Below are 22283 nucleotides of genomic sequence, written 5' to 3'. Positions count from 1 at the left end.
ATGGTTAAGGTCTGAGCACGGAGAGGAGACTGATGTAAATGCCTCTGATTTTTGTAGCATTTGCTCACTTTCAGCAACGGAGAAGTCATTTGAGAAACCAGATGCACGTAAGCAAGATCTCGGTGCTGGAGATGAACTGGTTCTGTGCTGAGCTTGCTTGGTCCTCTTCACGCTTTAGGATTGCGTCCAAAGGGACAAAAAAACATGTTCCAGAGGCTATAGGGTAAGGATGACACGAAGCTTGTAAGTGGAGTGTCTACCTTCACGGGTTTCTGTCTCTGGGCACGAATAGCAGGATTAGAACTCCTAGAGTCTTCCCAAGTACTCGGGTGGCTTTTAAATTTAGCCTGAGATGTCCTTCGGACTGTGTGACCTGCTCCCTTCCTATGTAGAAGAGTTAACTCAAAAAAAGACAGTCAAAGTGCCGTGAAAGACAGGAAATGGGAGGAAAAATCCTCCATTTTCATGTTTAAGATTTTTTTCTCCTAAAATCTCTTTTCTTTTGTGTGTAGGAGTGTTTGACTGCATGCATGCATATGCACCGCATATGTATCTTGTGTCTTTCAAAGCCAGAATAGGGCATCAGATGTCCTGGATCTAAGAGGAGCTGAGAACTGAACCCAGGTCCTAGAAGAGCAGCCAATGTTCTTATCCCCTGAGGCATTTCTCCTGCCCCTCTAAAATCTGAATTCAATATCTTGAAAGCAGATATAATATGAAATAATATTCATAAATAAAAACTGTAGGACTTGTAGAAGTCTCTTAAACCGTGGATGTTAAATCTATTCGTTGGCTACATCTTTCTTACCTAGCGTAGCTTCAGTTCATTACTAACAGACTAAATGGTCCCTAAAATTTAGAAGTAGTGCAACTGTATAACACGGAAACACACCACGCCTACTTTGTAGTTCAACTCTGGTTCTCACAATATTGTTATTATCAATATTACACAGTCTTCTAGTCCTTTAATATTTAACCTTTCTTTACATCTATAACAGTAGTTCTCAGCCTTCCTAATTTTGCAACCCTTTAATACAGCTCCTCATGTTGTGTTGACCCCCCAACCATAAAATTATTTTGTTACTACTTCATAACTAATTTTGCAACTATTATGAATCATAATATAAAAATCTTGTCTGCAATTCAAAGAGTCAACAGGTTGAGAATCACTGATCTACAGGATTCTCAAACTCATTCGTCCCTTTCCTTCTGCATTTCTTGCCTCTTTAGTTAACAGCAGTATTTTAGGTAAAGAAGCCCTGAGTATGATGTCCAGTCTCTTGGTTTGTTCTTTAGTTGGCTTTGGCGAGTCACCCTTTAACAATGTCCTTTGATTACCCAACTAGTCAGGTGGAAATGATACCTTGACCTCTGCATGCGTGATGAGGACCCCAGTAGAACAAAAGCCTAGTGTGTTATTGGGGCAAATATGTCAGTGAAGTGACTGTTCTGTCTCTTGTCAGATAAGATGATGTTAGAAGAGCAGAGATTCAAGTTGGTGGTTGAAAACCTGTTTAAAAGTATGGGTTCAGTTTCACTTTGTTTTTTGGTTGTTTTTTTTTCCCCAAACATTCTCCCCTTGGTTTACATTGCACAGCTAAGAATTTAAATGGAAGCCTTTGCCAAAGCCTCAGGTTCCACCTGGTTTGGTTAAAACCACATAAAGCCACTGCATTTTGCATACTTTCCATTTGAAAAGATCTACCAGCCAGGGTTCTCTTTCAGGGTGGGCCAGGCATCCAGGAAACTTGGCCAACCCTTTAGATAACCTGCTGGAGGTTGTGATTTTTATATCCAACCCTCAAATGAGGCCACTCATCCAGTTCCACCTTTCAAAAGCTGCCATTGTAATGTCCCCAGAGTGCGTATAGCCATTCCTAAACGGTGAGGTGGATTGACACCTTGCAGTGTAATATGGGGGAGATTTTTCAACCACTTGGCATTCGTTCACTCTAATTGGGAAACCAGACAGGCTGGGGAATAGGGGCTCTGGTGTCAGGCAAAGTATTTGAGGAAGGAATTTCTTTTGATGTCTCAACAAAAGGATTTTCAAGTAAATAGCTTGGAGACCTATTTGATTCATTTTTTTGGCTTTGTTTCTTCTTTTACTTAAGCATTCATCAATGCAACCGATATTCACTGAGCATTCCTACCTGCCAGGTGTGTTTTAAATGCCCATCACTGTGACAGAGTACCTAAGCAAATCAACTCAGGAAAAAGCTTTGTTTGAGCTAATGGACCTGTCTCAGGAGAATGCTACGAGACCGAAGTGTGTGGCAGAGAAGACTGCTCACTTCATGCATGAGACGAGTATCTCAATATTCCCTTCTTAGGCAAGCCACCAATGGTCTAACTTTCTTCCACTAGACTTGACCGCCTAAAGGTTTCACTCACTACCTCCTGTGAACACCTGGAGATGGTGAACAAAACCTCCAATGAAAGACCTTTGGGGCACATCTAAGAATCAAACTATGGAGCCAATCAGGATGCCATGTGCCCATAATTTTAGCCTTCAAGAGGTCAGTACAGAAGAGTCACAAGTTCAAAAGTGAGCCTGGGCCACACAATAAGACTCACTATAAAATACAAAACAAACAATTAAAAACAAAAAAATAATCAAACTATAGAATATGCCAAGCTTCATTCTAAGAATTTGAAATGTGTCAGTGAGCAAAATATTTAGAGATCTATAATTCTGTGGCTATCACATTCTAGTAAGAGGAGAAAGATTTACATTTACTCATATCTACCAAGCTTCTATAGTCTACTAGAGCAGAGAGCAACAAACAATCAGGGTACACTGAAATGCTAAAAAGGACTCAGCAGGGAAGGTTTGCTGAGAAATGGTTTGAACTTGAAGGAAGTAGAGAAGTTAGAGCTGGGAATTTTATAGAAGACCCGTCTAGAAAATTGAGGGATGGTTCAGTGGTCAAGGGCACCCACTGCTCTCAAAGAAGAACCAATTTCAGTTCCCAGCACCTGAGTTGGTACTGACAACCACTTGTGACTCCATCTCCAGGGGAACTGTATTCACATGTGTATACATCCCCCATACACACGCAATAGTTAAGAATAATGAAAAACAGTTTTTAAGAAAGAAAGTACCCCAAGGAGGGAAAAACTAACATGAAAAGCCCACCATAAGAAGTGGTCTGATGCAATATAGGGACCTTGGAGAGTCTGTGATGGCTAAGTAAAATCAGTGCACAGCAGTGTCAGGAAATGACATCAGAGTCACCACTGGCCAATATATGACCTATAGGCTACAGAAGATTAGGGCTATTTCTCTGGATAAAGGGGAAACTGCTATTGATGTTCAGACAAAGGAGCAGTGCTTTCTGACTTCTGCTCCCAAAGGTTTTCTTTGCCATGCTGGCAGCAGATGGCAGATGAACAAGAGCACCAAGAAGAGACGCACTAAGAAGCTATTACCGATAGGAAGAGAGGCTGCAGGAGCAGACACAGACTATCTATACAGGAAGAGCTGACGGTATTGCCAAATCAGTTGGATATCAATTTAAAAGCATTTGAAGAAGGCAGGAGGAGTAGAGGGAGAAGGGAGGGAAAGAGGGATGGGGTACTTACCTCAGGAGTTCAGTGGTTTCAGTAATTGAGTTGGGGATGTCTATTCGTCCTCCAAGTGGAAATATCATTAGGCATTTATATCTGCACTATTGGAAAGGATGGTTGCACTTGGAAATTATTAGCGTGGTGTCTTCTGTAATGGGTTTATATAGAGAGGTGTCATCCTCTCCCTATAGCATCCGGCATTCAGAGGTGGAAGAGAAGAGAGATGGAGCCTGAGGTGGTGAAGAAACAAGCCAGCAGAGCTAGCGCTGAGGAGACTGAGGCAGGAAACCATGAGTTCAAGGATAGCCTGGTCTCAAAGCACTGTAAACATGGCCCAGTGAGGAGGGGAACCTGATAAAAGTGTGAGGTGAGGAAAAGCACAGAAGCAGAGACAAAAGTGTGGTGGCATTCACGAGAATTTCATTGTCAGTAAACGGGAAGCGGGACAGGAGGGTTAGTGTTTAAGAGGAGGAATTAGAGCAGCAGATCAGCAGTTAAGAGCTCCTGCTGCTCCTCCGCAGGACACAAGTTCAGAGCCCACAATAGAAAATAAATCTTAAAAAAAAAATGCAACAATTAGAGAACTCACAGCATGTTTAGCATGTTTATACAGGGATGGAAATGGCATTGTTTTGAGGCGAAAATATGGCAGTTTAGACAAAAGAAGAGAGTGTTACTGGTGCTGAGGTTTCGAATATGTCAAAGAGGTGGCACCTAAGCCAAAGATAGAAGAATCCATTTCAAAGCATGAGAGCTGTGAGAGCTGGAGAGATGGCTCAGTGGTTAAGAGCACCGGCTGCTCTTCCAGAGGACCCAGGTTCTAGGCTGTAGGGCTCTCCTTCAATATTCTTACTCAATAAAGTGTGAGGCAAAGTTGTGTTGAAGGTCAGATAACAATGTGGGGGGAAAGAAGCTAGAGTGAGGTAGATGGCTGAGGGGATGAAAGAATAATCAGGAGAAATGAGAACAATTACCTGGCATTGGAAGGGGTCATGTCTTTCTAATACGACCTGAGAACATTCAGCATGGATTTGTGATTTTTCTCCAGGTGTGCACCATACCAATGCATGAACAGACTAAGGAAGATGATAAAATGACTCTGGTTAGGCTGTGCCAAGTAAGAATAATAAAGTAGTTGGCCGAGTACCAACCAAGAAGAGCAGGTGACAGAGCAGGAAGGGAGCTGAGAGTGTGTGATAGGCCTGTGTGTAATTTCTGACTGGAGTTGAACCTCACAAGGGAGAGTGAAAATATCAAGGAGCCAGGGCAAGGCAGATGACAGTGGTTTGATGAAAGGACTAAATAGGCAGTCGTGTGAAAGACTTGGAATTGACTCTGAGAAGGAATGACCAGAAGAGGCTTGGAGACCTGAGTTATGATCCTCAGCAGATAAGCAAAAAGCTCACCATGGCGGTGTGCAGCTATAACCACAGTGCGGGCGGAGATGAGAGAGCCCTGAAGTTCTTCAGCCAGGCAGTGTAGTGGAATCAAAGAGGTCTTGGTCTACTGAGAAATGGTGTCCCACAAGGGAAAGAGAATGATACCGGCCTCCAACCTTAGCCTCTAGCCCCCCATAAGTGCACACACACACACACACACACACACACACACACACACACACACACACAGATACACACACACACACCATACACACACACACAGACACAGATATACACACACACGCACACACACACAGAGAGAGACACACACGAACATGAGAGAGAGAGAGAGAGAGAAAGAAGAGAGAGAGAGAGAGAGAGAGAGAGGGAGAGAGAGAGAGAGAGAGGATCTGAGAACGGAGTGTGTGAAGTTCTGACAATAAGAGTCAGCTATTGTGATCCAGAGAAGGACGAGGGGCCTCTGGTAGAAGCTGGGAAGAGAAGTGGTCTCAAAGAGTCAGGCAAGGGTGCTGTTGCTCTCACAGCCAGTTTAGCATCTGCAGGCACTCAGGCATGAGTGACAGTGAAAGTGAGGCTGGGACAAGGCCAGCTTAGCCCTCAAGAGCCCGTCCTGGGGTCAGCTGACCACTTGAAGTCCTAGGCTGCAGAACCTGATGATAGGAATTAATTTTGTGTAAGATGAGAACTAGAGTAATAGAGTTAAAGAGAGTGAGGGCTGAAGAGGCTAGGCTGGCAACTGTGGGGAAGAGTTAGTTTGCATGTTAGTTATGGGCGCACCCAACTTCGCATCCAACGTTCTAGGTTATTTAAAGATGGTAGAGTACAGCAAAGACCTAGATAAATCAGTGCACTGTCTATAAAGTCACAGTTGGCTAAAGTGAAGTGCCCAGTAACTATTTCTTCTAGTTATACAGGGAAACAAACAGGAAAAGCCTTTGAAAGATGCCAAGTGTCCGCACATGAGTCCAGCACAGACATGGGACGGGTAGGCTTATGGCAAAACAAAGCAACCACCTTCCCTGGGAGAAAGCAAAGCTCGCTGAGAGGTGCTGGAGACGGTAATTTCTATACAGAACAGTGGCTTGGTTCCTCTTAGTAGCTTTACATTGTCTCTTTGCTTTGACAAAAGATCATACAGGACGGGCTTCGTCAATGAATCCCACGCAGGCTTTATCCTCACAAAAGCCATTCATATTATTTATCCTGTAACTGCATAGAGGATAAAATCGATTTTTTTTGTATTTTTGTAGTTGTGCCATGCTCCACTCTTGATGCCAGAGAACTTTTATTTAATTGTCTGGAAACTGTGGGCAGGCTCTGCATAGGTCTGAAGCTGTATTTACCCAGAAAATACTCAGTGGGACTCAGCCCTCAGTTCAGTTTCTTAGTGGCACAGAACTGTGTTTCCATTTAGAGCAAAATGGAGAAAGGTGGCCAGGTAGGATTTCCTTGGAGTAAGTTTTCTTTTCATGTTTATCTGTTATGTCCTCGCCTGTGGTGCGCAGAGACCAAATGACAGCAGGAAGCTCCTTTAAAAAAATCAATAAGACAGAGGAAGCCATTCTTGTTCTAGGAAAGCAAGGTAGGGAGGGGGAAAGATATTCAGATGCGGAAAGGACGTTAAGCTGCTAATTTACTAAAGTAGAATCTTGCTGTGTGCTTCCTTATAAATGGCAATATTATAAAAGCTGCAGTGGACTTTACTGGTAGGCGACACGCAAAGCAGCGTTGGTGGACTTCGTGTCCCATAAGGGCTCATTCAGTCAACACACATTTTGTCTAGTGGCCCATGGAATGGGGCTGCCCACAGTTAACATGGGAATTCCTATCTCGCCTAACTTAAGGTAGATAATCCCTCACACAGATGCCTAGAGACGGCCACTTAGTGATTCTCAAGCCTGCCGACTTGACAACATTAACCGACACACAATGCATGCTTCCTTTTGTTCTTGTTGCTTTGGGGTGTTTTGAGATAGGATCTCGTCACATAGCCTAGTAGGGCTTGGGCTCCCATCAATTCTCTTTTCTCAGCTTTTAAAGTGCTGCCATTACAGACGTGCACCACGCTTAGCCTTCTGTCTGTGCTTCCAGGGCACTGGGCATTGTTCTGGTGCTGAGACCTGGAGTAAAGCATATTCTATGGGCTCTGAAGCTGACATACTAAAATACTGTGTGGCTACCATGACGTGACCTAGTGTTGTCACTGCACAGGACAGGCATGGAGACCCTTGGTATTACTGCTAGAGACTGTGAATGATTTAAGGAAGGTGTTGTGAAAATGAGGAGCTGTGCACACTTGTCCTGAGTTTCCTTATGCTCCCCACTACAAGACAAGCAAGAATCCTCTCGTTCATTTGCATATACCTCAGAAAGATGATTAGTTATTAGTGTGAGAATTAGTACAGTTTCCTCCCACAACCGGAAGCTTGAAAGGACAATTGGTACGGAAGTGCTTGGCTTCTGCAGTTGCCTCTAGCTTTTGATATTTGAACAGTAGCAGTCAGTCCTGTGAACCTTGTCCCCAAAGTCTTGTAAATACAGTACTCTTGAATCTGTGAGGGTGACCCTAGCTAAGACTCCTAGCAATGGGGGATAGGGAGCTAGAACGGGCCATCTTCTGCCACCAGACAAGACTTCCAGTGAAGGGATTGGAAGACCTTCAACCTACAGTTTGTCCTGCCTACAAGATGTGCTGGGGTTTCTCACCCTCCCTAAATCATTCATAGTCTCCTGTAGTCACACCAAGGGCTTCCATGCCTATCTTGTGCAGTGGAAGAGAAACTGAGGACATGGACAATGAAGAACCGGCCCAGCTTGAGACCTGTGCCATGAGAGGGAGCCCACCCCGACACTGTTAATGATATGCTGTTATACTCTCAGACAGGAGCCTATCATAATCTTCATCAGAGAGCTTTCACAGATGCAGAGACCCACAGCCAAACATTAGGTCTGACTTGGGGAATCTGCCAGAAGAGGGAAAGGAAGGATTGAAGGAGCCAGAGGGGTCAAGGGCGCTATGAGAAAACCCACAGGATCAACTAACTTGGGTCCATAGGGGCTCACAGAGACTGAACTGCCTACCAGAGAGCATGCATGGGACTGACCTAGGCCCTCTACACATATGTTCTAGTTGTGTAGCTTGGTCTTCATGTGGAACTTCTAACTGTGGTAGCAGGAGCTGTCTCTGACCCTGTTGCCTGCCTTGGAGACCCTTTCCTTCTACCTGGCTGCCTCATTTAGCCTTAGTAGGAGAGGCTATGCCTAGTCTTACTGCAGCTTGATGTATTGGTGCTGATTGATATCCAAGAGAGGCCTCCTCTTTTCTGAAGAGAAAAGGTAGAGAAGAAGTAGATGGGGGAGTGGAAACTGTGGCCAGATGAAAATTTAATTAATTAATTTAAAAATGTATTCTTTGACAATTTCAAAAATAATAAAAAATAAACACTGCAATCCATGGGTGGCTGAGTTCAGGATATAGAAAATTCAATCTTAAAAGAAAGAGAACGTCTTTCCAAAGGCTAGTGACCATGCTCAGCTATAAAGGAATGTTTAAATCTGTGCACTTTGAGCCAGTTGCCTATAATCCCATTTCCTATAGGGACTGAGGCAGGATGATCCAGAGTTTGAAACCAGCCTGAACTACATAGCAAGACACATCTCTAAAAGCCTATTAGACTTGTGGACTACTGCTCACAAAGATTAATTCATCATTAATTGGTTTTTGCTTGTCTTCATTGACTGGTCTGCTGGTTGCTATTTCACTTGATAACCATTTCTCGACTAGTTGAATTTGTTGTGTAACAGTTTCTTGTGTGTATATAGTGCATTCGGGATAGCCCCTAACCCTCACTGTCTCTTACCTCCTGATTCCTGCTAATGTCCTTTCCCATATCCACGTCTTCTCGCTCTGTGACACACCGAGTTTAACAAGGACTATTCGTGTGTCTGTACACTTGGAATCATCCAATAGAACCTTGTGGGCTCACCAGCGGGTCCACAACTAAAGGCGGTGACTGCCTTTTCTAGACGTTCAGCAAGAAGCAAGTAGGTCCCCGTGAGCTCTTCCGTCCATGTCTGACTACTAAGGCCCAGTCTTGCCCAAGTGTGAGTATGGACAAGCACAGCAGCTGTGGCTTCATGATTGCTAGAGTTGTGTCTTGTCTAGAAAATAACATTTAACAGCTTTTTCCTTATCTTCCTGCCCTTACAGTCCTGAGATGTGAGTCCATGGGTGCCTCAATTCATGTGCGGAAGCCAAAAAACAACTACCATCATGTGGCTCCCCGGGGGTCAAACCCAGGTTGTCAGGCTTAGGTTCAAGCACCTTAATAACTGAGCCGCAAGCATCTCCCGGCTTGCTCTATCGGCTCACCTAAACAAGAGTTCTGTATCACTCCCTAGGCGTTATTACCTCCCAGCCATGGGTCTTTATCAGATTTACAGTAGCAGGCATGGTTTCTTTCCTGTGGAGTGGGAATCAAATCCAGCCCATAGCAATATTGCTACTGTTGCCCCAGTGAGCACGGCTTGCTTGGCAGGTTGGTATTTAGCTCATAGAGTTCAGAGCTGACAAACTTTTTATGTTTCCATTTCAACACATCCGTTCCAAGTAGCCCATTGAGAGCCTACCTGAATTTTACACCAGCTATTAGGTTCGCTTCACAAGAAAGCTAGTGAAAAAAAAAAGTAATAACAGACTTGTGTGTCTGTAGACTAGTTCAAAACAGTTTTAAGCAGTGATAGACTTGTGCCAATAATCCCTGTTCATCTTCTGCTAGTGTCTCCATGCCCTGGCCTCCTCCTCGTGTTTGCTGACAGCTGTCTTCTTTATTGAGGTTGCTTCAGCATAGGCATCGTAAACCCCAAAGTGCAGAGCTTGACTTTTGAGCTTTGTCATTGTATTATCATCATGTAATTGTGTCTAAAAAATTGCAAAGAGAATATTACAATAGGAAAACAAAAATTCTAGCTAAGTGATTGTCCCATCAAAAGCCTTCAGGCAGAAACCAAAAGAATACAACAAAACTCTTACCGTCTCGTGTCATTGAGAGACAAGTGAAATGGATAAGACAAGTGTCCAGTGCAGCCAGAGGGAAGATGCAGAGGTCAGCAAGTACCAAGGTTCTGCAGAGGGGATGAAATTCCACCTCTACACTCAAAGATACAGGCTGGCCAGTGTGATGGAGTCAGCAGGGACTTCTGGGCAGCTTAGGGGCTAAGCAGGCGTGAGCTTTAATTTCCTTCAAATATCACTTCTGCAGAACCCAGGGCTGCAGCTGTCTTCACAGCCAGCATTTCTCCCCATGGTGCTTTATAGTAAATAAAGATTATGTGGAAAGATGGACACACAGACAGACAGAAGACAGACAGAGTCAGTGGAAATTAAGCAGCCATCATTTATACTATATTACAGGTTTAACAATAAATGAGGATTGTGCTGTGTGATTTCTGTGTGTGAGCACACGTGTGGCAGAGTGTGTGTGTGTGTGTGTGTGTGTGTGTGTGTGTGTGTGTGTTCACATGTATACATACACTTTAGATTCCTTTCTCCTTTAGAATTTCAGAGGAAATGATGCTTAAATAACAAAATCCTGGATTATGGATGTTACTTGGTGGAAGGGCACTTGCTTTGCATATGAAGGGCTGTGGGTTCTCTCCAAAGCACAGCAATAATAAGGAAACAAGGAAATAAGCTGGTTAATTAACAAGTTTCCCCAGAGGAAGGACAAAGCAGAAAACGATGCGGTGATAGGTAACTTGATGGGACATTAAAATTTTCTCCTACACTTTCCTCAATACCTTGCCTCAAACTGAAGGAAATCTATCTTTTCAAGGATTTTATTTTAAGGTTAAGAATTTTAAGTGTGTTGTATCTGGCTTGTTTCTTGCTTTCCCAGCAACTCCTTTATGCCTGCAGCCTCTGCCATTCTCTAACCCTTTTCAACCCTCTTGACCTCTGCCCCTACATGACCTTTATAGTACACTGCCTCCTGACCTTAGAAGTGCAGAGTTCAGAATTTTTCAGGGAGTTTTTTGACAAAACCACCAGCTGTTTGATTCTGGTTTTGCTCACCAGACAGAACAAAGTGGATGTAAGTGTGCTAAGACTACCCCTCCCCCTAGCTCAGCCATTCCTGTGACATGGGACAGTCCCTCCTCTGACCACATAGGGATGGAAATGAGAGATAGTGAGTGGATTCTGATTTTTTTCTCTCACAAGGGAAGAGGGAAATGAAGGCAAATTCCTAAAATCTCAGTACTAAGCTTTTCAGCTGGAATGACTCTCGATTTACTGCCACAGAAGTAAATTTTTCTTAATCCTAGACTTGTAAGCCCTGAGAAGACAACCAGAATATCTGATGATACAAAATTTGACTAAAACAAACAAACAAACAAACAACTTGGGGATATAACTCATAGAATAAAGACTTAGCTAGTCATGTGACTCAAACAAAGCAGGGTGGTGTGCAGTCATGGGAAGGAAGGGAGGTCATCAGTGTGTGGCTTCTGAGCTCTTCACCCTGGTGTGACATAATCACAGCTGGAGAAACAGAAACAATAAGACAGCTGAGGAACCACAAGTTATCCAACTAGTTCCTTCTTGTCTGTTTCAAGTTTCAGAGTCAAGCTGGACGCTGGGTGAGTTGTTAGATGAAGGGGACATGCATTCAGAGGTCTTCAAAACACAGAAACCACCATGGTGTTAAAATAGTTGAGGCTGTCAAAATAAAGAATAAAAATAATACTCAGCTGGGACATCCCATGAGCCAGCTGGACACCTAACACTTTGCATATGCTGGTCATTTAGAACCAACAAATCCCAGGAGCTAGGCACTATCACCTAACTTACTAATAATGAAACTGGGATTCAGAAAGGTTAACTCATCCAAAGTCTCACAGCTGCTAGCAAGTGGCCAAGCCAACACCGGACCCCAGGTTTTCAGACCTCCCAAATCCTGTGGGTCAACAAACCACCATGCTCCTTGCTAATGTAAGAAGAGAAGCATGGAACTTCTTTCTTCTGAGAGAACCATTAAGAAGTTTCTTTGCACTCAAGAGATTGATGTTTGTCAAAGGTTTATTGTATGATCTACATAACCACTAAGTCCAAAGATAGCAATAAACATTGATCATCTGGTACCCCTTACAAAGGTTGTCCAAAAACTTACAAAGTCAAAAAATTGTGAATAGCTCATAATTAGATGGTTCTAGTTCAGAGTCTTTGAGAATATAGTCCAAGGTGTAGAGCAGTGTTAGAGGGTTGGCTGAGCAGGAGGACCCTCTGAGGTCATTTACCCCAAGCTGGGTTTGATGGCATACAGTTGTCATCTCAGTACACAGGGGATTTCAAGTTTGAGGCTGGCCTGGCCTACATAACAAGACCCTATCTCAAAGAAACAGAAATCCAGAACCCCCAAAATGGATCACTCCAAGAGTTGATGAGGTGGTGCTGGCTGTTCACAGGATGCCTCATTTCCTTGCTGTATAACTTCTCCACTTGGTCTCCTCATGGCAGCATTTCCTCCAGAGTGGGTGACCCAAGAGAATAAGACAGAGACCATAAAGTTTGTTAGGACTTCCCTTCCAAAACTAAGTTGTATCACGTCTTCCACAGTACAGCCATTGTCTGTATCCGATGATACTCTGCAAAGCTATAGAAACATGGAGGTATTGTTCCCTGGGAACCACACTGGGGGCTGCCTACGGTACCTTCAGTTTACCAGTGGTTTTATTTCATGAGTTGGAATGATAGCTCTGCTTTGGTACAAGCTCAAGAGAGATGAAACGTCTGCTATATTATATTCAGTAACAGTGGTCACTGGCTGTGGGCATCAGTGTCTGTCCCAAGGAAGCTCTAGCTGAAAAACTGTGATAGATTCCCAGATTCAGTTGTCCACTTGCTCTTCTGTGACTGTGATGTTGAACGGCGGGTCAGCCTGTAGGTGTTATGCAGACACTGTCACCATATTCGTTTATTTGATAAATACTTCTCAAATACATATTAATGAGCAAATTATCTGCACAAAATCTAATTCACAATAGACGGTCCCTTCTATTCACTGAGCCTTATAGATAATTAAAATTATCTAGAAAATTCTTAGATTTATTTTACATGTTTTTCCTGTGCACACTCATGGTGTATGTGTGCGTGTGTGTGCGTGTGTGTGTGTAGGGGGGGTGTGTGTCTGTGTGTGTGTCTGTATGTCTACCATGTGGATGCCTGGTGTCCATGGAGGACAGATAAGAGCATTAGATCCCCAGGCACTAGAGTTATGAACGGTTGTGAGCTGTCATGTGTGTGCTGAGGAACCAAACCCAGGTCCTCTCCAAGAACAGGTGCTTATGTGTTACCCACTGAGGCAGGTCTCCAGCCCCAAGGCTCAGTCTTGTCAATGACGAAACGGAAATCTCCAGAAACTTTAAACTTGCTTATCAGTGTATGGTAATGTCTGTCCTGCCATCACTTTTTGCCGGTAACCTCACACACAAGAACTATCCAATGCCGTTTCCAGTTGCTCTCGATGAATCAAGAAGCCAAGTGCCCTGTTTGACAGCTTGAACCTTTGCCCGGGAGTCAGCACAGCCAACTCTGCTCAACCCCTCTGTGAGCACATAAGCTAGTGCTCGTGACTTAGAAGACAGAATTTAGTTAAACCATATCGTGCTCATTGCTCTCCCCCAAACATCCATCTCTGCGACTACACGTGCATCTTTTACTTCAGATGACAGTGATTAAAGTGGGAACTGAGAAGCTGGTGCTGTGCTGAATGAAAGAGACCTGCACAGGGGCATCATGGCTACATTCTCATTTGATCATAGAGGAATATTTATGCTTTTTGTTTTTGTCTTAGAATCGCTTTACAAATGTGCACCCCTTATAATCACAACCCTCTCTCTTTGTCTTTCTCATAATTGCCACTTAGACCATTTCCCTCTTCACTTCTGTTTATGTAATGGTTCCATAGCTGGGCACCATAACAGGAAAGAGAGCCTGCTCTAAGCTGATTAAATGCATTGCCACCCTTAAATCACTGGGGCCAGTTGAGAGAGAGTTCACATCCTTGCCAGAAGTGTTCTCCAGAAGTGTCAGGCTCTAGCTGATGGCTTTGATTGGTTCACTCACAGCTTTGATGCGATTCCAGGGACAGAGGGTGAGGCTAGTATAGGAAAAAAGAACGTATTTCTCTGAGTCGAAAACATTGAGGACCAACCCCGTTACAGTCAGTTTTCCATTAAATTTGCATTTTCTTTTACTTTTACTTTTAATTATATATCTTTTATTTATTTTTAGTGTATGAGTGTTTTGCACGCACTATGTCTGTCCTCCATGTATGTCTGGTCCCTGTGGAGGTCAGAAGAGGGCATCAGATCTCATAGAACAGTAATTACAGATGGCCATGAGCCACTGTGCTGGGAATCAAATACAGGCCTTCTGCAAGAGCATCCAGAGCTCTTAACCTCTGAGCCATCTCTCCGTCCCCTCCTTTCAATTAAGAATTACCCTCAAAGTCTTTCATATAACCACATACTTTATATCACTTCAATGAAACATGTTTATATGTTTCGTGAGCATCTCTTAGATACTTGCTTCTAAACAAATAGGCACATGCAAAAAGTTTAATCCTTCCTGGGTCTTAAAAGAATTTTCAATATTTTGAGGGGAAAATTCTTCAATTCTTTAGGACAGTCATGTGTATTAGCATTCTGGTCAGTGACAGGCAAACAATAGCTCCATTAGCATTGCAAAGAATAGGTCAGTGGCCCCTCCTAAAATAACCAATTCCTCTCTGCTTCTATTAACTCTTGGGAAAATTTGCTCTTAAAACCAGAAGGAACAGATGTCTCCAGCTCTCTCTAAAAGAAGACAATGCACAGTGTGAGCCTTAGATGCATTCTGCAGTTATAGAAAGGGAGGGAGAGGGAGAGGAAAGAAAAGGGAGTATAAAAGCAAACTAATACAGTCTAGGAATATGACTTAGTGGTAAGGCTCTTGACTAGTATATGTAAGACCTTAGGTTCAATCCCCAGCACCACAAACCAGTCAATAGATGGAAGGGAAACAAATCCAAACAGCTAACCACACCTTTGTCCTTTGACCACCCTAAGTTTATTTCTAATTAGAATAGCTTTGAATGTATATAAAATTTACAGATGTGTAGAGAGCGTTTTTGGGGACACTTGCTTCACTTCTAGACACTTGGTAGGAATTTGACATTACCAGCACAAAAGAAAGAAGCCCAGGGCAGAAATCTGGCTTTGGGCTTTGGGCTCAGGAAATGGGCCCTGATTAAGAACATTTGTATTTAATGCAAAGCTCAGAGCAGGCTCAGGGGAAGCATGTGTGACAGTCCTTTTGTCTTGCTCATCCTGAACAACCCCTAGAAAGGTGTCTACAGGATTTGGTTTATCACCTTGCTTCTTTCTCAACTCAAAACTGATCCTATCATTCTGCATGCAATTAAAGTGGTATAAAAGCAGATTGGAAAATAAAACATCAGCTTCTGCCTCAGAAATGGCTAGAGTCAGGTTATGGTTTGTCTAACTGTCTTTTTTCTTTTCAATCCTCACTCCTGCCCTGGAGGACCTGTTGACTGACTGAGCTGGCTTGGCCACAGATGCAAACTGATGACTCAGGATCTAATAGTAATAACATGGTTATGAATTAGAACCTAGGTTGGAGTGATTAAGAACATTTGCTCGCCCCTTATTTTCCATACTCCAGTCTTCTGTGTGTACCATTGTTTACAAAAACTCTTGAAATATTGGTCTCTGGACCCTCAGTCCTAGCCTGGCCAGAGGCTGTAGACAAATGCAGAATGGTAGTGTCCAGCTCCTAAGACATTTGGGTTACTCTTTCCAAAATCGAACAAGTTGGAAAGAATGTGTTTATTTATTTCTTCAGTTTGTCTCTACTGTAACATTAAAATTAAAGATTTCTTAGGAACAGACCCAACCTCCACTCCCACAAAAGGAAGGAAGGAAGGAAGGAGGGAAAGAAGGAAGGGAGGGAGGGAGGGAGGGAGGGAGGGAGGGAGGGAGGGAGGGAGGGAGGGAGGAAGGAAAAGAAAGAAACAAAGAAACAAAAAAAAAGAAAACAAAAGGTTTAAATTAAAGGCAAACAACAGGCTCAGAGAAAGTATTTGCAAGAGTGGTTTTCAAAGTCAACCATTTTGTGTGGTTTGAAGGAGTTTTATTCCAAGTGGTTATAATATTGACAGAAACCCTGGCCTGGAGGAGAATGAGGCAGGCGCTGTGGATGGGTGGGGCAATGTGTGTTGGCGCCATTACTGAGTCTTTCGTGATGGAAGATCACGTGGAGGCCAAGCACTTCCACTATTACATCTTCAGTTGTTACTGAGCTCTGAGGTCTGCTTGCTTGCGATTCTGGCAGGAAGCAGCTGCTAATTAAATAGACAATCTCTAAAGACCAGACGAAACCAGGAAAATTCGGGAACATTTAAGTGATGTGTTTAAATATCTTTAGAGCCAAACCACTGTTTGAGATAGTCTTTTAAAAGTGTTAAATGGTTCTGAGGCAAGGTTTCTTTTTCTGGATGATCTTGATTAGCTTCATCTTCGAGAAATGTGTGTGTGTGTGTGTGTGTGTGTGTGTGTGTGTGTGTGTGTGTGTGTGTGTAAAAAGAAATGCATCTTGGTCCACTTGATGCCAACAAGAATGGGGATGTGTCTCTGGAGACCTAACCAGGCATACAGTTTTATAATATCTAGTATTTCTTCCAAGGAAGGCAGGGATGTTATATCCTGTTCCTTTCCCCAGTTTCTTACCAATTCAGAAGAAATACTGATGGAGTTCTTTGATCTTCTATGTGTCATAAAATGCACCTCCTTGACAAACGAGTAACTTGTGTGTAGCTGCATTTCCCCATTCACCTGAGGCTTAAGAAAATGAGTCAAGAGAGTAGCATACCGAGGCAATTTGCAAAGTTCATTAGACCACATATTTCTCAGGCCTGTTACGTTGATAAAATCAAGGCCACACATATTTTTAAAAGAATTGCATTTTAAAATAGCCCTAAGAAAAGTCATCAGTCCATAGTTACACGAGTGAGAATTTTTAAATCATTCATTTGAAGGGCATGAAGATTAGAAATACACAGCTCCCTTCAACCACACAACAAAAATTAAAACTAAATTAATGTGGCCAATATAGTCTATTGCTATGTAGAAATAAGTGAATAATATATATTTAGAATTTATTTGGATGAAAAAAATTTCAGTCCAAATCACCCTAGGCCACAGAGAACCCATGTTTGGGTTTAGTGGTGAAAATACCAAGGAATAGGACGTACTGCCCTTAGGGCCCATGCTGGAGCTCAGCAAAGGCACCTGTTCTGTGTTCTCTGAATCTCCTGGATGGCAGCCACGGGAAGCCCCAAGTCTATGTTCCTGTGTTTACCTGTGGCTACTGCATCTCCAGTCTCACTTCCTCCCAGCTTTAGATGAATCGAGAAGAGAGAATTGGCATGCTCCACCACACAGACACCAAAGCCTCGGGAGTAAATCTCACTGGTCCGGAGTGATCCAGCTGTGGGCATTTATCAGCCTTTGAAGCTGTCACTTCTGCTGGGAAATAAGAGGCAAATTTACCATGAGTCATGTTTCAATATGAAGTGGGAGTTGGGGAGAGACGTGGGGATTTCAAGAACATTGAATACCAAAAGGAAACAAATGGTCCTCACAAAACAAAATCTGAAAGCCAGGTAAGGGGCACACATCCCTGGAGAGCCAGCTTGGGCAACATAGCTACATGCATGCCCTCCTACTACAAACAAAAGTAAGTAAATAAAAATCAGCAACAGCTACAAAGGAGTATGACCAATGCACAGGCAAAAGGCAGATGCTAGCATTTTCCTCTCCTGCATTATCATCTCTAAGGTGCTAGCCTCATAGTCCTACAAACACAATAGAAATACAAATACAGCAGAAATAGCTGGTTGGCTTAGATATGATGAGGATTCTAACTGAAAAGCCAAAGGGGAACAGATACTAAGACACACATGCAACTGCCAGGGAACTGCTCTCATCCCGTGACAGCAGGTCCCTGCTCTCACTACCAGCTCCTCCTAACCATTCCTTCTTACTAAAAACATTGACTAGCTTAACATCCATGTCTCATAACATCTAAACCCTCCTAGCATCAGTGCCCATGTGCTTTGTACACAGCGTGTCACCAGTTAGGGACTCACTGTACCTATTTCCTATATGGTACAGTCTCCGTGTGTGTGTGTGTGTGTGTGTGTGTGTGTGTGTGTGTGTGTGTGTGTGGCTAACCTGGCCTCTACACTGAGATTCTGCCTCTAAAACATTTTTTTAAACACAGGACGGAGCTACAAAACATAGACTTCCACAGATGTTTTTCTAGGAGTCCATTCACCATTCACCAACTTCTCTTCGTAAAGCAAAACACATTTAAACCAGAATGCCAGACTCACAAGCCACAGAAACAACACAGAGAAGGTGGGGCTGAAAACCCTGGTGTGATGGTGGAAAGCCCCTCCTACCCAGCCTGGTACTCCAGGGATGTTGAGAGGCTTCTTGGGAAGGGGCCCAGCATGTGACTGTCTGAACTGCCTGGCTAGTCCTGCACCTACTTACCAAGTGTGTCACCTTGGGAAGAAAAGACCTTTAGTTCCTCTGGGTAAAACATGGAGGAAACAGTCCTACACTTTCAGTTAATGCTCTGTGCCAGGTCACATCAGGTTTTGTCATTAGAGGCTGTGCTTCATACTGCCCTGTGCCCGTCTTTAAGAGCACTTGAGAAAGGAGGGGATGAACGTACTTCTCAAGCTCATCTTCTCTGTTTCTCTGGAGAAGGAAGGCTATTAGCTCCCAAAGCAGGTGCAGACACTTGATGTCTGTGCATTCCTCACAACCTTTGGCATACACAGTAAGGCTCCTGAGAGGTTTGTTGAATGAATGTTAGTTAATACCCTAGCTGAAAGCTGCTTCTTATCCCCAGGGTATCCATAGCTACGTGCATCAAAGGCTTCTCTTAATGGCTCATCCTAGGAGCCTATGGAATGAAGCACTATTGAGAGAAAGTGTCATTAGCTATGTGTGACTCCCTATACACCTTCTGGGAATCCCTGTTAAGTGGAGATACAAATACCCAGCTTTTCCCTCTCTCGGGATGAATGTGGGCGTCAGAGGGGTACTTCAAGAGTGAGTCATTCCAGAAGCTTCTACCTTGAGGTTAATCTAACCCTTGATGTTAAAGGTAACATAATCTCTCTCTCTCTCTCTCTCTCTCTCTCTCTCTCTCTCTCTCTCTCTCTCTCCCTCCCTCCCTCCCTCCCTCCCTCCCCCCCTCCTCTCTCTCTCTCTCTCCCTCCCTCCTTTCCCTCCCCTCTCTCCCTCTCCAAACACAGGATTTCTGTGTGTAGTCCTGGCTGTCCTGGAACTTGTTCTGCAGACCAGGCTGACCTTGACCTCAGATATCTGATACCTCTGCCTCCCAAATGCTGGGATTAAAGCATGTGCCACTAGTATGCTCAGCATACGGGTGTTTGGGATTGAATTTAAGTCCTCAAACTTGAATGGGATACTCTTGAAGCACTTACTGAGTTATTTCTCCAGCCTCCTCTTTTCCTCCTCCTCCTCCTCTTCCTCCTCCTCCTCCTCCTCCTCTTCCTCCTCTTCCTCTTCTTCTTCTTCTGTAAATGCCTGTTCAGCTTGCTCTTGTATGGTTTCCCCTTGCTTTCTTTCTTCTTTTAACCCTCCAACTGTTGGCAAAGGCCTATGCTTCTCGTTCATCTTCTAACAAGATGTCAGGCAACAAAACCCTCCAGCAGGTTTGTGAACTAGTGCTCTCCATGACTCTAAAGGTTAAAGAATTCTAGCTTCAGGCTGCTAATACACTCAGGCCAGAGCCCCAATCCAAAGATGTCGCTCAAGAGTCCACCCCAGCTCGACACAGGGTGTTGCATGAGTTCTGCAAGTACCCGTCTAGGAGGGAAGGGTGGGACGCTGAGGCGTGTGTCTTTGGAGAGGAGCTTGGAAACAAGAGATAGAGCATGAGACCAGAAGAACAAATCTGTTTCTCTGTGAGCTTGAATTTGTCTCCAAAACAGCAGCAGCCAGCTTTAACCCTGCAGCTGGATACCTCACGACATCCGGGCAGGCTTTGGAAAGACGACAATGGAAGTGAGGTCCTCCTTCTGCCCTGGCACCTCAGCCGACACCCTACATTCTGGAAGGCCGAGAGACTGCTTCTGAATCAAATACCTTAGCAATTGCTCAGGGAGAGGACAGTTTAAAAGTTAAGAAATGGCTTTCAGTATGATTGATAATAAAATTCGACTTGCTCATTTTCTCTCCTTCCTTCCTTCCTTCCTTCCTTCCTTCCTCTCTCTCTTTCTTTCTTTCTTTCTTCCTTCCTTCCTTCCTTCCTTCCTTCCTTCCTTTCTTCCTTCCTTTCTCTTTTTCTTTCTACTGAATGCAATCGTCTTGAATTTGAGGCTCAGTGAGAAAAGAAAAAGACTTCTAAAGATGAAAGATCTCATGCTATTTGAAAAAGTATTTAAATGTCCCAATCTTCTCACAGCCTACAATGATATGCAAATAAGAAAAGATCTTGTCTTCAGGAGCTTAAAAACCGACAAGCATGAAAGGCTGACGTAGTCAATTCATTTTGTTCCTTGTGATGCTGGTACCCGACCTCGCGCATGCTGAGCGAGTGCTCTCCTGCTGAGTCCTACCCTCTCTGAGCAGTCAACTTACTTTTCAAAACACATTACAATTAGGACAAGGAACTAACCCTAAAAGATGGTATATCGCCACCTAGGCCAGGGTTTTACTGCGGTAGAGTTCACGAAGCTTGCTTCCAGATTCCAAGTGACCTTCAGAGAGGAACAGGTTGTCCATTGGCGGAGGACTGCACAGGCAGTCCCAAGAGTCCAGAGAAGGAACACAGAGTTTCTACGGAGTTGAGATAGATACTTAAGAGACAGAAAGAAGTTAAAGAAACGTTTACTGAAGTCTAAACTTTTTTGGCACACCATAAAGAACCCATCATTTTAGTGGAGGTGAAATTCGTTGGCCAAATATCAGGAAATTCTTCCAACCATAAGTGTTTTAACACGAGAGCCAAAGGTGAGAAGGCATTGGAGTTTGAGCAGAGAAAAACACGGTTACGTCAGCATGGAAGAGTGCCTTAGTGCCTGGATGAATGAAATATTATTTGTTTTCTTTGCCTGTTTTTTAAGGCTGTGGATTGAAGCCAGGTACTCTCCCGTGCTGAGTTCCTCCCTCTGAGCTGCACCCAGAGCCTTCGGGAAGAAAGATCCTTAGTCTCCTGATTTCAGAGGTTCATGATCTGCCTACTGCATGGGACATGCATGGCGACGGTTTGTCAGGGCAAGACTGTGTTGAAAAAGGAGTGTTCGCCTCTTGGCAGCAGAAAGTAAAGGGTTGGGATCCCAACTCGATTCAGAGGTCACGGCTCCAGTGACCTACCATCCTCTCACCATAGATTCCATAACTTCCCAGAGCATGACAGCTAGTGATCAAAGCTCCAACGCCTGTGGGAGACACGTAAGGCATATACCGACACCTTCCTAAGAGTCATGTGCTTGTCTGCCTATCAGTCTGTCTGATTGTCCGTTTGATTTGAGACACGGTCTCACTCACTATGAGGACTTTGCTAGTCTTAGATTCACAGAGCTCTGCCTGCAACTGCCTCCTGAATTCTGGGATGAAAGATTTGTGTCATCATGCCCAGCATGGTCCCTCTTAATTTAGCCAGATTAGTAGGGACTGAAAGTGTGTGTTGACTCACGTAAACATTTAGCCTTTTCTACATGACACCACTAAAGATTTCATGGGAGGGTGAAAGGAAGAAGCAAGTAAGTATGTGTCTCTGGAAAAGAGAAACAGAAAACAATTGAGCAGGATGTTGGGAGGGGTAGAGTCAGTAGGGAAGAAATGAGAAAGGTTGCAGGTTTGTACATTTTTACTGGCTTTGTCAATGTCAACATCTGTCATCTATGTACATGCAAGTAGAAAGGTAAAATTCACCATCGATCCATGGGAGGAGAGCTAAGCTAGTCTCGGGGAAGAATGACCTGACATTTCCATTGAAAAGCAGGATAGATGACTAGATCTATCTCTTCCCCAGAGAAACCAAAGCAGTACAAGTAACAGAAGTGTTTTTGCCTTCTGTAACACTAGATTATGTTAGCACACTGATCCAAGACTGGCTATTACTTCTCTCATGAGAAAATGGAAATACAGACTTGGCCTTAGTGAGGTAATTTTTTCAATCAGCTATTGTGACTGTGTCACACACAGGAA

General features: G+C 43.7%; 1 protein-coding gene and 1 long non-coding RNA gene across 2 annotated transcripts in view; one reads left to right on the top strand and one right to left on the bottom strand.

Moving 5' to 3' along the window:
• The window catches only part of Sulf1 (sulfatase 1), a 162673-nt gene that overhangs the window by 51091 nt on the left and 89299 nt on the right, over window positions 1-22283 (top strand). The gene's annotated exons all lie outside the window — the stretch shown is intronic.
• On the bottom strand, window positions 16752-20067 carry LOC120102810 (uncharacterized). Its single transcript, XR_005504568.2, has 3 exons — window positions 19553-20067; window positions 17389-17552; window positions 16752-16868 (listed from the first exon to the last, which is right to left on the bottom strand). It is a non-coding gene; the product is annotated as an uncharacterized LOC120102810 (long non-coding RNA).

The sequence above is a fragment of the Rattus norvegicus genome, chromosome 5 (genome assembly GCF_036323735.1).
Source record: "Rattus norvegicus strain BN/NHsdMcwi chromosome 5, GRCr8, whole genome shotgun sequence".
In the NCBI taxonomy this organism is placed as follows: Eukaryota; Metazoa; Chordata; class Mammalia; order Rodentia; family Muridae; genus Rattus; species Rattus norvegicus.
Note: the sequence above shows the minus strand (reverse complement) of the source record. Positions and strands in the feature narration are given on the sequence as shown.